Raw genomic sequence first — 16,227 nt, forward strand, 5'->3', positions numbered from 1 at the left:
ACATTGTACAGGATTTTGTAGTATTACATTTAAGAGCAATAATTAGCAGTGATTAAAATAGCTCTAATTTTCTTTTCTATATAGTTTCCTGATTTACGTTTATTACAACAATTTGTATAGTTTCTAAAGGATGTTCACTTGTATATTCCTCATTCATTTGAAACAGAAAATGCAAATGGGGATAAAATATTACAAGGTACAATAAATCTTATACACCTGAATCTTCCAGAACAATGTTTCCCTTTACACATACATGCAGAAGCAGTTGGCTGGCTCTATTGCAATTAGAAGGATTCAGACTGAAGACCTCCCAGAAATACCTGTTTTAGAGCATTTGCTTCAGCTGACGTTTAATTCAAAGAGACAGAGTTTTAAAAGAGTATTCTCGAGAATGGACATTTTTTCCACGTTTTCACCCATCCAACAAACAGATAGGTAAAAACTAGTAACTCGGTGGGGGTCCTGAGGACAAGGGTCCCCCACCCATCTCAAGAACGGGTTCCCATTTCCCCATTCCTTCCCACTGTGGGCTCGCTGCACCCTTGCGGTGAGAAGGAGATTGTATGAAGTGTTGGTTGAACATACACTGCTGCTCAATTTATTTTCACTGGTACAACCAGTGATAGCCGAAAATAAAGCACTTAGCTATTTCAGTGCTCCATTCAATCTGATGTCATTGTAGATGGATAAGCCAACCAGAAGTGAGGAGGAATTGGGAAACGGGACCCCCTATTCGCGGGATCGCTGGGAGCCCTGCAGTCAGATCTCCCCCAATATATCAATTTTCACCTATCCAGTGGATGGATGTCCTTGAAGGATGTTACACTATGTTTCTTCTGTAGACTGCCAGGCACTGCTATGCTTTTAGTTCAACATGACTGCTGCCGTTGATGATGCTAACCAAATAGTGTAGCTTCGCCGAACTGCAACTCATTAACTCAGTAGTTCATCTGTACATGAACTTGGAGAATGGGTTACACTTGATGATACTTCAAGATCAGCCTGATGTTGCTGTTATGGTAGTGTGTGAAACAGTTGCAAACATTGGAAACTTTCATCTTTGGTTTTATTTCTTGTTTTTTTATGAAGGCACCGTTAACCCTCCCTTTGTCTAAAGTTTTAGGACAATTTCACTAAATACATTTTTGACATGTGCGAATGAAACCTAAATTATGAGATACAAAGTTATAGTGTGCCTTCATTATGTAAATGCAACACTTTACTTTTTACTTTTTGATGACCTTCTGCAATTTTGCATCAAAGCATAGAAAATGCATAGAAATCCATGTTTGCTGCAAAAAGTTTGACCTAATCAATGCCTGAGAAGTGCAACATCCTAAAAATACAGAGTTCTGATTTCATACATGCCAATAATGTCTATGTCTGCATATTTTCACAAAATAAGAAATCTGAGACTAAAAATCTCCAGCATCCAAATGCCACTAAATAATTAAGTCACAACCTACAAATCGCCTAATTGGGTGCTGGGAATGATTAGATGTGCAACAGCCCATCTTCTCAATTTTGGGGGGTATATACATATGCAGCAGATTTATGTATGACCTTTCTGTGACTAAAAATCAGCTCCATACATGTGAATGGGGAAGGAAGTCTGTTGTGACTAGATTAGTGTGGTGGGGAAACAGTTATGAGGAAGAGGGTGGCTGTTATGACTACTAGCGAGTTGTCTTGACTACAAAGGTTCATACACACATGTGTTCTCACAACGTATTCCACGCGCGGAATAGGCTGTACCAAGATGCCATAGACTCCCATGCTCCCAATCACATATATTGCGTGAAATACGCACGCAATAAAGATTGCAGCATGTTCTATCTTGGCATGTATTACACACACATACACGCCAAGATTGTGCATGGCATTCGGCAACCCACAGCAAGTACACAATGTCATTACATACTTGCTGAGTGACATGCCACTGTCACATGCAGGCACACACAGCAAATTACATATATGTGTAGCCAGCCTTAGGGGAATTGAGAGAGGGTACTATATTTGACTAATGTGGTGGCAGCTGTGATTAATAAGTAAGTTATGATTGAGGACTGCAGTGACTATTGTGAAAGGACCTACTGTTTTCTTGGATGCGTTACAGTATGTGCACATGGTGGAATTTTGATACAGAATTCCATGTGAAATCACAATGTACTCTATACAGCATGGTTTTTTAAATCTGCCATTTCTTGATGCAGATTCTGTGCTGTATCTATGTAGAATCCACATTGAGAATTCTGTATGCAGATTTACCCATTGTAAAGGACTAAATCTATGTGCCTTTCTGTGGGGATACATGTCCATAGACATGGCAGAAATCCGTGACATAGATTTCTGCTCATTTTAAAGGTGGATTCCACTGTGTGAGCAATACCCTTGTCGAGTAATTTGTAGTTAAGAGCTTAATTTTCCCAGTATGAGTACTTTGATATGTATATTGTGGATAGTGTTGAGTGACCTGAACCAGTAGAACACTATTTCGTGTCGAACTTTGCTAAAAGAACCTCAGGCTTTTCATTTTGGCTGTACCACAAGTGGGGTACCAAATGCAATTTTTAACCAATTTACCAAGAGGGTCTTTACAGGTTTTGGTTAAAAATTATTTTGAGAAGACCGAACTTTTAAATTCGTATTTTGTATCTATTTTCTCTCAGAAAGTAGATGTAACATCAGCTGATCGTCCCTGTGCTATGGAAGGATTAAAAGAATGCAGGCCATCTATTAGCAGAGAGATGGTGAAGGAACACTTAGCTAACTTAAATGAACTTAAGTCCCCAGATTCAGATGAATTACATCCTAGGATACTGAAGAAAGCAGCAGAGGTAATTGCTGAACCAAACAATAAAAAGTCCCACCTTGTCTTCATGTGCTGCACACCTCAGTTCCGCTAGCAAGTATACTCACAAGCTGTTGCCATCCAGCTACTTCTGGCTCTGACTAAACGCAAAACAATCCAATTGCAGGAATACAGCTTTTTGTGGAAAAACTTGCTTTTTATTTTCTTTTTGGTGCTTGAATAATACAGAGAACGCGTTTCGGTTATGAAACCTTGTTCAGAGGTGAACAAGGTTTCATAACCGAAACGCGTTCTCTGTATTATTCAAGCACCAAAAAGAAAATAAAAAGCAAGTTTTTCCACAAAAAGCTGTATTCCTGCAATTGGATTGTAATTGCTGAACCACTCGCCTTTATCTTTGAAAATTCATGACGAACAGGAGAAGTCCCAAAAGATTGGAAAAGAGCAAATGTTGTCCCTATCTTCAAAAAGGGGAAGAAGTTAGATCCAAGAAACTATAGGCCTGTGAGCCTGACTTCTATATCGGGAAAGATCTTTGAACAAATTATTAAACAGCATGTATGTAAGTACTTGGATTAGAAGAGAGTAATTAACCAGAGCCAGAATGGTTTGTAACAAACAAGTCATACCAGACTAATCTAATTTCCATCTATGAAAGAATCACCGACTAGGTTGGTCAGGAAAATGTGGTCGATATAGTATATCTTGACTTTAGTGAAGCATTTGACAAAGTATCTCATACCATACTTGTCAGGACCAGCATCTTTTGAGGTCTCCATACCTGCACTGCTAGTCCTATCTACCAGGCTGCGGGGGTGCGGTACAGGGGAGTTTCAGTTGTATTGACCTCCCCTGGCCGCCGTAATCCAGGACGCCGACTCCGGGCGCGCACTCCTGTGGTCAGCGCACCGCATACCATTGCCATGACACCCAGGCGCGCTGGCTCTGCACTTGCTGATTGATGCCTGGGTCTCAGCTCTGCACTCACTGCTTCTTGTCTGGGGTCTGCTGCTGTCAGGCTCCCTGCCCCAATCAGCTGCTGGGGCAGGAGTTCTGACAGCATTTAAACCGCTCTGTTTCCTCCTGTAGTTGCCAGTGTATGTTTAGTCTCAACCTACACCCGCGTACCTTCGGATTGCTGCCCTGTTGTGACTTACTTGCTCGGAACCTGACTTCGCCTGACCCTCTGTACTGCGTACTCTCCCGTTGCCGACTCGGAATGTCTGACCAGATTTCTGTGTTTGTTAGTTTCCCTGCTTTGTCTGTTGTCTGACCTCCTTCAGCATTTCTCTGTCAATTTTTTTTCCCTGTCCCGCATCCCTAGTCAGCCCAAGGACTGTCCCCCAGTTGTCGCCCTGGGGCCTAGCACAGGGGGGCAAGTAGGTAAGAACAGGGGTTGTGGTATTATTCAGGGACCTCCAGTACCCGGACCCCAGTTCCCTGACAATACTTATTGAAAAATGACCTAATATGGGATTGACAAGGCAACTGTTAATGTCCATTTACACACAAAGCTAATCCTTTAGAAAATAGGTTTTGAGTGATTGTTTTGCATTAACTACTAATGGACGCTAATGTCCATTAGCAGCTTATCACCTTCATTTGCATGTAAATGAACCTCCAGGAGCTGTATGCGGAGAACAGCAGGTGGTCTGTTCTCTGTAATAAGCTCCTTTGTTCTGCTGCAGGGCTGCATGCTGAATACAATGCAATCAGCACTCCCATGGAGAATACAGCACCATGTACAGCAAACAAAGCATGCAGTCTGTGTTGTCTTCTCTCCATCTGAAGAATGGATTTTATGCTCCCCTAAAAATCATTGTTCAGCCGAAGAGCGAAAGATGGGAGCATTTACACACAACGATTATCGTTCAAACGATGGCTTTAGAGCGAATTGAGTGATAATCGTTGCATGTAAATGGGCCTTAAGGTGGATTCACAATTGGCTGAGTGATCGTATTTAAAGAGTGGTCATAAATGGCTGCACATCTAATTGGAGGAATGTGTCAAGTGGGGTACCACAAGGCTCTGTCCTGGGCCCAGTGTTGTTCAACATTTTTGTAAATGATCTGGAGGAAGGAATTGAGAGGAAACTGATGCAATTTGCAGACGACACAAAGCTAGGAGGGATAGCTAACACTAGGGAAGAGAGAGAGAGAGTATTTAAAAAGATCTAGAAAAGGGCGGCAACTAACAGAATGATATTTAACAAAAAGAAATGCAAAGTCCTACATCTAGGCAAGAAAAATGTAAAAAGTACATACAAAATGGGATGAATTGAGCTAAGCAGCAGCACATGTAAAAAGACTTGGGTATACTAATAGATCACAGACTGAACATGAGTCAACAGTGTGATGCAGCAGCAAAAAAGGCAAGCTCAATTCTGGGATGTATTAAGAGAAGCATAGAATCTAGATCACATGATGTAATTATCCCCCTCTACTCCTGCTTAGTCAGACCTCTACTGGAATACAGTGTCCAGTTCTGAGCACCCCAATTTAAAAAGATCATGTCCTGTGAGGAATGGTTAAAGTATCTGGAAATGTTTAGCTCGCAAAAAAGAAGGCTGAGAAGAGATATAATAGCTGTCTACAAATATCTGAAGGGCTGTCACAGTGCAGAGGAATCAGCCCTATTCTCATTTGCACACAAAAGACTAGAAGCCACGGGATGAAACTGACAGGGAGGAGACACAGATTAGATATTAGAAATATGAGTGTGATCAATGACCGGAAAAGGTTGCCATGGGAGGTGGTGAGTTCTCCTTCAATTGAAGTCTTCAAACAGAGGGTGGGCAGACATCTGTCTGGGATTATTTAGTGAATCCTGCATTGAGCAGGGGATTGAACCCAATGACCCTGGAGGTCTCTTCCAACTTTACTCTTCTTTGATTCTATGAAAAACCCCTAAAACTAGTATTAAACACTAAGAACCCTAAAACAATGGTGCTGTTGATCCTTCAATGGAGGTGGCTCAGTGAATAGCACTGTTGCCTTGTGGCACTAGGATCCTAGGTTGAAATTTGACCGAGGACAAACAACATGCAGCTGTTGTCTTTAGTAACCTCTGAATATAGTGCTCTAGTGCTGCAAGGTTACTGTGCTAACCACTGAGCCACCACACTGTGCTTTCCTTCTCTGGAAAAGAGCAAGAAGCAGAAACACAAAGAGAAAATATAAACTCCAAAAAGAAATGACCCTTGCTCAGATTTGAACCCAGAACTATAGCACTGTAAGGAAACATTTGCAAAGCACTGAACAACCATGCTTTTTCTGCTTCTTCCTCCTCCTCCTCCTCCTCCTCCTCCTCCTTCCTCTTGCTTCTTCTAAGTTCCTCTAGAGGAGGGGAAGGATAAAATGTAGAAGAATAATGAGGAGAAAAAGATCATTTTTTCTCTTTCTTTCCCTTCTCCTCCTCCAGAGGAAGCAGCTGTTCAGTGGCTCAGTTTTTAGCACTATTGCCTTGCAGCACTGACGTCCTAGGTTCAAATCTTACCAAGTACAATATCTGCATGGGGTTTGTACTCCCAGTGTTGTCATCTTTTTTCTTTTCCTCCTCCTCTTGAGTAGGAAGAAAGAAGAAAGTGGAGGAGGAAGAAATACAAAGAAGCATGGGAGTTCAGTGCTTAGCAGTGTTGCCTTACAACACTGGAGTATTAGGTTCAAATATGATGGACAACATATGTATGGGGTTTGTATGTTCTCTTTGTGGTTCACCTTCTTGTTCTTTTCTTACTCCTCTGAAGAAGAAAGAAAGAAGAAAAAGCAGGGTAGTTTAGTGGTTAGCACTTTTGCCTTGCAGTGCTGAAGTCCTAGATTCAAATCTGACCAAGGACAACATCTGCATGGAGTTTGTAAGTTCTATTTGTGTTTGATTTAGTTCTCCTTCAGAGAAGGTAGAAGAAGCATGGTGGTTCAGTTGTTAGCACTGTTGCCTTGTAGCACTTATTTCTAGCTTAAAAAATAACCACGGGCAGCATCTGCATGGAGTTTGTATGTTCTCTTTGTTTTTCTTCTTCTTCTTTTCTTACTCCAGAGAAGGAAAAAAGAGTCTGTTGTCCTCAGTGTTTAGCACTGTTGCTTTGAAGCACTGGAATCCTAGGTTCAAATCTAATTAGGGACAACATCTGTGTGGAGTTTTGCAAAGTCCAACCTGATGTTGTTCTTGGTCAGACTTGAACCTAGGATCCCAACATCAACAGTGCTAATTACTGAGCCACATCCATTGAAGGACCACTACCACCCACATCACCATCTTTTCAGGGCTATTGGATAGTACTAGTTCTAGGGATTTTTATAAACTTTGAGTTCAGTTCGAACTATTTTAAACAGTACTTTTTGATGAAAGTCGTTGAACCTGTCAAACTGAACTTTTGAAAAGTTCACTCACCTCTGATTTTGGAACTGCCCCAAACTGAGAATTTACTGGCTAGGTGTGATTAATAAGATGAATTAATTTATGTGCGATCTTGCTTTTGATTTGGTGGCATGAGTCTTGGAGGGAACTGATTCCCCTGGACACAACTACTCTGAGGGATTATACACAAGAATGCTTTTGTGCTGCGTATTTCATGTCCAAAATTTGCATGTGTGATACACAGTTAATAGAACCCATTGATTTAGTGGTTTCATTCACATGAGCGTTCACACAAATAAATACTCAGCATATTTTTATGCATATTGCTCACAAAATAGAACATATTTCATTAAACTTAATTGTCCATTGAAATCAATGGGAGAATGCTTGTGTGTTTTCTGTGCATGCAAATACACAGAAAACACACATGCAAAAAATAGAGTAAAATACGCACGTGCGCACAAAAACACTGTGCCCGCATAAATATACTTACACCTGTAAGAATCCGACTAAAGAGTGTATTCTGAGATTGTTATACAAGACTCGTAAAGTTGTCTAATATTTTTGGATTGCTAAAAATATGCCTCCAACTGAAAATTGGACCTCTGTTTATTAAAGGGGTTGTTCGCTTACAATGCGTTAATATGTTTGCCTTACTGATCCCCTGCCTCTCCCGATTTGACATTTCCCAGAGTCATCCAGTACTCTGTACTTCCTGGTCCCTATTTAGGTAGACATGTAATAATTACAGCTAGTCACTGACACGGGCTGTGACCTGCTACAATGATAAATTGGCTAAACCAGTTACATGTCTACATCAACAACAACCAGGAAGAACGGAAATCAGCATGCAACTATAGGAAGTCCGAGATTGGGAGTGGTGGGGAATTAGTATGGTGAGTATTACATCTCCTATTTTAAAGCACTTTGAGCATTTTATTCTATTTTAAGTGGCTGGACAACCCCTTTAATATTGTTGTTCGTAAACGGGCCTACTATTTGTTTATCAATAACGAGGACATAGGTTTACAAATTTGGAGTTTGTATATATCAAATAAAAAATAGTTTGTTGAAAATAATTAGTGTTTTCCATTTTTGTCTTCTCTTATGTTGCTCAGGGTATGGGTGAGAGGGTAGATGGAATGTAGTGTTTATTTGTAGATAGATAGATATTTGTAGATATCATTGCATATGTGGACTCTAGAATCTAGCAAATGTATATACTCCACCTGAGGGTTTTCAATGCATTTAAATGGATTTTGCAGCCATAATGGAAATCCTAAACAGCCTTTCCCCTTTATTCTGATAAGCTATTATTGAGATGATCTATAAAATAATAGCTATTGGGTGACTACCGCTACCAGCCTGTGTTACAAGTAGCTATGGGAGTTGTCACTCCATAAGCTCTGAATAACATATAAATTTGCATTGTTATGTTAAATTACATTCCTACCTATTTCCTTTTGTCTATTGATTCTCCTGACTCAGCATCCAAAAGTCCTGTCCGTCTTGTACTTTTTATATCCTAGTCATGAAACCAGAAGCTCAGGACAGACAGTGTCTTAGGTCCTCAAGGTTAGAGGACTGTTGCAGTGCATAGCATTAAGGAGGCCAGATGAAGAAAAAAAAATGTAAAATGATGTGCATATGCTTTATGTAATTTATCTGTTTACACTAAATCATCTAGGCAGTCCTGTAGGTGTTCCTGCAGTCTACTGGAGTAGTTGATAAATCACTACTTCCCACTAAAGTAAAAGTCACAATATATGTTCTTCGATTTTAATCAGGTGCAAAGGCTCTTGGATCTTTTCTTTGGCAGGGTCACTTTTTTTTTATCAGGCAAAGGAAATGAATGGTGCCCGCAGTGTTACTGCCATGCCACAGGCCAGCTTGCATGAAGACTCCACCAAAGTCCTCCCCATATTGCTGCTGACTTGAGCCATTAGGGAGTGGAATATTGTGGTTACTGTACTTGCTGTCTGCTTTGGCAAAAAGAGGGGGGAGTCTATTACACTGTTCTTTTACCTGAAATAACCCTGAACCAGAGGACCATTTAACTTTGGTTGTAACAGTAAGATGACCTATTGGTTAACAAATAAGCTAGTTCGTATACTGAAAAATGCTACTTTTTTTTAGTTAATCAATTTTCCCCCTTTTTCTTTGTTCAGCATGTACTCTGTATATGATGAAATCACAGCTAGACTGAAAGTAACCATTCTGTTTTTCCATTCATAAACATGAACAGATAACGAAACAACCTCACACCATTAAAAAAGGACAGCAGACCTTCGCTATGTAAATAAGGTCTTAATATTTGGTTATTCTGGCATACAAGCATGAATTACTGACTTTATAGTCAAAATGACCTAGCCCAATGAAATATCAGTTGTTTAGTCAAACAGTATACAATTTTCTATATTCTTGCTTCTCAATATCTCTGCTTGCAGTCATTCTATCAGAATCAGCATTCCTTCTAGTGGTCATACATCTGACCTAGTCGTGATGGGCACATACTTAATTAACTGCTTACAGAGTTCTTTTACCTGTACTATGATTCTACAAAGCTTGTGCCACCTGTGTGACCCTCATATGACAAGGACAGAGTTTGATCCACTTAGAAATCAATTATGAAGATTAATTTTGAATTACAGCAGAGATCTTGAAAATTATGAAGGAACAGATACCGAAAGTAACCTGCAAAACTGCATAACTCAAACCTGAAAACTACTATAAGCAGAACATTATCTATATGCCACCTGTCTCACTGTTAAAAAGTATTTATTACTTATGCAGTTGTGAGACATATTAGGCTTTTCAACACCTATATTACCAGTAATGCTGCTAGATATGCAGAATCTGCAGACCCAAGAAGCATAAATCTCTCTAAATTGTGGTTTGCTCCAGATATTTAAATCAGTTCACACCAGAGCAATTTAATTTGCTAATAAAAAACAATCGATGTGACATATATTAGCTAACTTAATTACACAAGTATTGAATATATCCATACTTTGATAATCCAGATGTCTCACTTGTTTCTTAACATCTTTGGTCTGTCTTTGTGTGCTCAGAACTTGCATATAACCCATGCTAAAGTAATTTAAACCTTGAAAATTCCTCAGGCCTCTAGACACAGAGAACTTCAGTAAGTATGTGAGCTCTTTTCTGCCGGATACTTCCAGCTGAAATACTCAGTTTGCCAAATCCACTTCTCTAAATTTCTATTCCATTGAACATAAAGTAAAGTCGAAGATATTTTCTGTAAATATAAATTACTTTCTTTTCAATACACAGTTTTTCTTGAAATATATATTTTTTGTCATTGATTGAGTTAGAAAGGAAACTTCAACCTTCTTTGCCTCCTGCCACCTCACACATATTTAAGCTGGTCTGCCTGTCCCCAAGTAAAAGAAAAATGTAAAGTATGCTGAATAAAATGTTCTCGGTATTCGTCTGCTTCTAAACAGATTTCCAAATCACTTCCATCAATCAGTAAAAGCAGGCATGCTCCTACCTTTCTCACAATGAAGAGGCTTCTAATTGTCCAGTTCCTGTTAGCACTTGCTTGCAGAGGTCATCACCAAGTCCACTCTCATTGGGTCTGTCAGTTCCTCAGTTGTGAACATCAACACAGCCTGGCTACTCTCATCTGCAAGTTTTGCAAAGGAATGCCGTTTTTCCTTAAACAATGTTTATATGATAGATTTTGAACTTTTTTTTCACTTTTTATACCGAGTTGAATTATATTCTGGCTACCGAAAGGTGGTGTGTCTTCTGATTCATTTCCAGAGGAAAATCATTTCTTTGTTTCCCAGCAGTAAGACACACTTTTTGAGAAGTGGAAGGGGAATTGGATTTTCATTCATCTGATCCCATGTGTTAAATTAAGGAAGGCTATGACATTTATCTTGGCAGTCATTTTATACTGAGGTTGGATCAGTGTGGCTTGGAAAATACATTCCTAAGTGTTTCTAATTAATAAATCAAAATTATTTATATATCTAGCAAAAATATGACAGGGAAGTTATTTTATCTTGCAATGTTTATTAGTCTGTTCCTTTTGTTTCATGTCTCCTCCCTTTTCATTTTTAATTTACATATCTTTATATTTAATGGCTAGTAGCTTCCAATATAAACAAATACATACTATAGAAAGCACTTTCCTAGTAGTTCAGACGAATGCTTAGTTTTGTGAAGGTGGTGTGTGTGTGAATGAAAACATAGAAATACATATTTCAATAGACATTTATAATTTTTACATTTCTGTATTTGTGTCTGCTCATTTACGTACTGTATAAGCGTACTTCCATGTGCTGCGAAATTGTTCTGCAGAGAGCTGCGGCATGGATTTGTGGCAAAAACCATGTGTAAATACTTGTAGCTTTAGGCATGGTTTGCATGCTGTTTTAACGGGGAGGTTTTTTCCTTTGACTCTAAACCTGCACCAGTGCCTATATGTTACTATTAAAAGAGATGTCCAAGATCAAACAAAATTGGGGGAAAGATGGGGGTGGGGGTTGTTTGGTAACAAAATGAGCTTTTGCCTACTGGTTAAATCTCCCACTTCTCCAACTGCACCTTTCTGTTGATCTCCACTAGTCTCAGTTTACATGGCAGCGGTAGCGACTTCACGTCGATAGCACTTGACCTCTGCAGCCAATCACTAGCCTCAGAGTTTTATCACTTAGCCTATGGATAGATTATATAAGGATGTTGTGGTACAACCCTTTTAACATAACTATGGTGCCATATATGTATAAGTTGTTTTAAAAGTAATCAAAAAGTTGAACATACCCTAAAATGGTAGCAATATTACCGTATATACCGGCGTATAAGGCGACGGGGCGTATAAGACGACCCCCCAACTGTCACCTTATACGCCGGTATACAGTGGAGAAAAAAAAAATTCATTACTCACCTGCCCCGGCGTTCTGTCGCGCTCCGGCAGGATGTCGCTCGCTCCGGCAGGCTGTCGCTCGCTCCTCGTCCCCGGCGCAGCATAGCTTTCTGAATGCGGGGCTTGAAATCCCCGCTTCCAGAAAGCTAATACACACGCCGGCAGCCATGACATCATTGAATGGCTGTGATTGGCTAAAGCGCACGTGGCTTCAGCCAATCACACTATTCAATGACATCATTGAATGGGTGTGATTGCTAACACGTGCGCCTTCAGCCAATCACAGCCATTCAATGCTGTCATGGCTGCCGGCGTGTGTATTAGCTTTCTGGAAGCGGGGATTTCAAGCCCCGCATTCAGAAAGCTATGCTGCGCCGGGGACGAGGAGCGAGCGACAGCCTGCCGGAGCGAGCGACATCCTGCCGGAGCGCGACAGAACACCGGGGCAGGTGAGTAATGAATTTTTTTTTTTTTACACTTTTTTTTATTTGTATTACCGGCGCATAAGACGACCCCCGACTGCAGAGCAGATTTTTCGGGGTTCAAAAGTCGTCTTATACGCCGGTATATACGGTATCTATATCTCGCCTTGCAGCAAACAAATCTTCATGTTGCTTAATTTTTTTAAGAGGGTTTAAAATTTTGTAAAAGTTGTAAAATGTAACAACATTTTTAGATATTTAGTATCGCCATAATTGTAGTGATCTGCAGAATCGGGTTCAGATCATTTTAACTGCACTGCGAATGATACAAAAATAACTCGCAAATAAAACTTCGAAAATGTCACAATTTTATTTTCTCTATTCTAACATACAAGAATTATTAAAAGTTTCTCAATACAATTTTTGGTACATTAAGTTGTGCTATTAAAAATACAGCTTAGTTACACTAAATGCAAACCCTTATATGGCTTAGTTGACTGAAAAATAAGAAAAATGTACTGGATTTTGGAAGTCTTGGATGAATACACAGATTTTGCCACTAAAAATTGCTGCAACAGGAAGGGGTTAATGAAAATAATAAAGAGAAGATGACACAATTTTGAGCTCTGCCTTACCCAAGTAGTAACTGCGATCCAGTTTGAGTATGTACAGTTAATAATAATCCTCTTCTTTCTATTATTGAGCCAGTTACAGTACTTACACACATATTTTCCACCTGACCGAGCATTCTCATTTTATGTACAAAACTTTAATGCGGCACAGTATTAAATGCTTTGGGGGAAAAAATCAAGATTTATAACATCCAGCGACTCTCATTGGTCTGGTGTTGAGCCTCATAGAAGCTGATTAGATTGGTTTACAGGAGCGACCACTCATAATCCAATGCTGATATGGGGTTGTATAATTATTTTCTTTTTTTTTTAATAACTCGTTTTTATTGAAATTTTCATGGTATACAAACATGAGTATATTATAAATACAACTCAAAAAGAAGACCGTACAGCTTATAGTACTTTTACAGATAAATTGCAGTGATTGATTATGAAACAATGCTGAACAATTTCTATAGTTTATGTAAAGGTGATGATTAACTCTCGGTCGCCTATATGTCTTCAAACATTTTATTCCCCTCTTCTCCCCCCCCTCCCTCCATATCCCTTTGTTAATCAACATTTTAATAAACATATAACATCCAACTGAATATAACTATCCCGCTTCGTATCCCCCTAGCTCCTCCTCCCTTCCCCGGTCAGTCACTTTACTTTCAATAATCCTAGACTGTTCATATTATCATTATTATGGTACCAAGTAGTGTTGGTGAACTGGGACATACATTCTATAATTTCCCCGTGGTCAAGAAATTTTTCCATGAAATCACTCCACTTTTTGAAAAACTTAGGGGCTTGAGATTCTGCACAACGTTCAGTCTCAGTTCTTTCCATTTTCAGGAGGTGTTTTAACTGTTGTAAGACATCATTTATTCCCGGGGGTTTGGGCAGTAGCCAGTTGTTCAGAAGGCATCTCTTGCCGATCAGGAGTATGGTATGGGTCATATTAACCTTTCTCATCTGTTCTGGAAATTGGTGAAGTATAAATACTTGTGGTGTTAATTGCAGGTTCTGACCCCCTATGTCTTGCACCAACTTTTGGATCTCAACCCAGTATCTACCTATCTTCGGGCATTGCCAAATGCCATGTAAGAAATCAGATTTAGGCGTGGTGCATCTAGGGCAAGCTTGTAACCTTGTTGGGCCATTTGGATTCTGCGGTTTGTCAAACCCATAAATTGCTCTGTGGATTATTTTAAAATATGTTTCTCGCCACCGTTCATTTGAGATCGCCTTTCTCACAGAGATCCAGCTCTTAATTATTCCCTCGGGAAGTTCCGAGTCCTGTAGGTTGCGGGACCATTTTTTGAATAAGTTAGAGCTGTTCTCCGTCACCCACCCCTGTCTAAATTTGTTATATAAAACAGAAATTGAATATTCATGTGAGAGATTTTTAACTAGTGTATCGATGGGGTTGGATATTGCCTCCTTTGTTATATCGGTTAGTCTTTTCTGTAAGAAGTTTCGTACTTGGGCGTATGGGAGGAAATGTGACGTCGGTAAATTGTGTTCTATGCACAGCTCCCTAAAAGACTTATATCTAGGGGCTTCTGGATGTATAAGGTATATTGAACTTTTATGATACCCCTCTGTCGCCACATTTTGAACATTTTGTTTTCCCTTCCTTCTTTAAATTCTGGGTGATTCCACAAGTCCATATGTTTGGAGATTTTAAATGGCAGCTCATATGTCTTACGGGCTATCTTCCAGGCTGCTATAGTGTCTCTAGCCAATATAGAATGTTTACTTTCAATAGGAAGATTAGAAAAACCTGTATGCAAGAGGGCATTTAAGCTCCATGGGTTGAATAATTCAGCCTCTAAGTCATTATTAGAAAAATCGCTAGATCCCCTTATCCAGTCCAGAGAATGTCGCATAAGGCTAGCAACATTGTACATACGGATGTCTGGGAAATTTACTCCACCTCTACTCCTAGGGAGCATCAATTTTTTCAGGGCAATACGTGCTCGCCTCCGAGACCAGATAAAGGTCGTGAATGCCGTGTGCAATTTCTTCAAGTCGCACCTTTGTAGTAAGAGGGGTATTGTCTGCAGAGGGTAAAGGAGTCTTGGGAAGCTAACCATTTTAATTAGGTGACATCTGCCCAGAAGGGAGAGAGGGAGATTACCCCATCTATCCAATTCTTTTATTATCTTTAGTATCAGTGGGGGATAGTTTAGAGAGTAAAGGGATTCTGGTCTCTTGCCTATATTTATTCCCAAGTAGTATAATTATTTTCATTGAGGTACTCCAAGATAACATCTCTTAAAAAACTAACATACATTTTACACACAATACAAATTAAATATAATCATCTATGATTTTACTTAATTTTCTAGACTAATGTTTCTAAATTCCAGTCCTCAAATAACCTCAACAGGTCATGATTTAAGGATATTCTATTGGGAGAATTTATAAAACACTGACAATAATTACATCCGCAGTGTAATACTAAGATACTGAAAAGATGATCTGTTGGAGGTACTTGAGGGACCACTCAATTCACAAATGGGACTTGGGAACCATCATTTTTAATCTCCAATTCACTCCAGTGGGAGAAAGTTGCAATGCCAAATTAAGCTGTTAGGTCTGCTACCCGTGTCTGCTACCCTCTTGCTGTTCCAGGGGGGCACGGGCATCACTCTGCTCCTTCTGTATAAATGTAATTGTTTCTTCTTTCTATCAGCACTGCACTAGTTAATCCTTCTCAGTGCTCTAAGAACAGCTGAAGCTTAAATGGCAATCACCTTCCTATTTAAGGGAGCTGGGAATCCACCCTCTTTGCCTCAGTATTGATGTGTGTTTGTCTCAGACACTCAGCATATATAGGTTGCCTGTCTCAGGACTGTTTTGTCTGTTTTATCCTGTTCCTGTATCTGTTTATTCTGTATGTTCTTTGCCTTGTGCTTTTGCCTGTGTGCGTTTGTCCATTTCCTTCCAGTCTGTGCATTGTTCCCGTCTCTGTGGTAAGTCAATTCAATTCTGTGTTTTGTGTACCCTATGATCAGTACTTCATCCCTGTGTCCTGTTAAGGATAGTTAGCGCCGAGGTTCCAGCGCCGGGCCGTTCTTATCAGGATGCCTACCCTGCTTTCAGGCAGAGATCTTCCCA

General features: G+C 39.8%; 2 protein-coding genes across 2 annotated transcripts in view; one reads left to right on the forward strand and one right to left on the reverse strand.

The window, feature by feature from the left end:
- The window catches only part of COL10A1 (collagen type X alpha 1 chain), an 87,767-nt gene extending 77,048 nt beyond the window's left edge, over positions 1-10,719 (reverse strand). The window contains exon 1 of the mRNA XM_066607251.1: positions 10,683-10,719. The gene's annotated coding sequence lies outside the window, so the exon portion shown is untranslated. The remainder of the gene's footprint in view (positions 1-10,682) is intronic.
- The window catches only part of NT5DC1 (5'-nucleotidase domain containing 1), a 371,328-nt gene that overhangs the window by 111,467 nt on the left and 243,634 nt on the right, over positions 1-16,227 (forward strand). The gene's annotated exons all lie outside the window — the stretch shown is intronic.

This window comes from Eleutherodactylus coqui, chromosome 1, assembly GCF_035609145.1.
Source record: "Eleutherodactylus coqui strain aEleCoq1 chromosome 1, aEleCoq1.hap1, whole genome shotgun sequence".
NCBI lineage: Eukaryota > Metazoa > Chordata > Amphibia > Anura > Eleutherodactylidae > Eleutherodactylus > Eleutherodactylus coqui.